This window comes from Seriola lalandi, unplaced genomic scaffold (genome assembly GCF_002814215.2).
Source record: "Seriola lalandi dorsalis isolate HSWRI2012SDOR001 ecotype SW California unplaced genomic scaffold, Sedor1 jcf7180002032835, whole genome shotgun sequence".
NCBI lineage: Eukaryota > Metazoa > Chordata > Actinopteri > Carangiformes > Carangidae > Seriola > Seriola lalandi.
Genome location: NW_019503478.1, coordinates 1 through 542, shown reverse-complemented (window position 1 = coordinate 542; position 542 = coordinate 1). Strand labels below are relative to the sequence as shown.

At 42.4% G+C, this 542-nt stretch overlaps 1 long non-coding RNA gene across 1 annotated transcript; it reads left to right on the top strand.

The window, feature by feature from the left end:
• The first annotated feature begins 2 nt into the window (after positions 1 to 2).
• LOC111646417 (uncharacterized) lies at positions 3 to 535 on the top strand. The gene is made up of 3 exons (XR_002759959.2): positions 3 to 20; positions 109 to 169; positions 450 to 535. It is a non-coding gene; the product is annotated as an uncharacterized LOC111646417 (long non-coding RNA).
• Positions 536 to 542: the final 7 nt, after the last annotated feature.

Sequence of the window (542 nt, the reverse complement as noted above, 5' to 3'; positions counted from 1 at the left end):
GCTGTCTTCCTGTGGATCAGGTGAGTAATTCTGTGTCACCATGATTATGTTCACTAATGCTTCTAAATGTATTAGTTAATTCACTCGATTGCTTTTCCTCCTGTCTAGAAGAGAGAACTCCTTCACACAGCAGTGTAAGTGTGGAGAGAGACCTGACAACAGAGCACAGGTGAGAAAGAAGAGTTCAAGTTTTCCAGCATAAAAGATCAATATTAATCAATCTGTGAATATTATCGACCTCTGCTGGTGGCCAGTAGGAATTACAACAGAAAGCTTTTTGTTAAGTGTGAGAACTGTTTCCAGAAACTCTCAGTACCTGTTGAAGTAAAGAATAAGAACTGAAGAACAAACTCCCCTGATCCCATCCAGCAAGTATTTTACTGTACGGTCATTTTGTGCAACAGCACAATAAAAGTCTTGTTATAATTGAGTTCTGTTTGTCCCGTCAGCTGAACGTGGGTCCAGTGTATGACACCCCGTCATCTGCAGCACAGAGACAAGCAGCAGGACAGCAGGATGACCTTCACTACGCCAGCATCTGC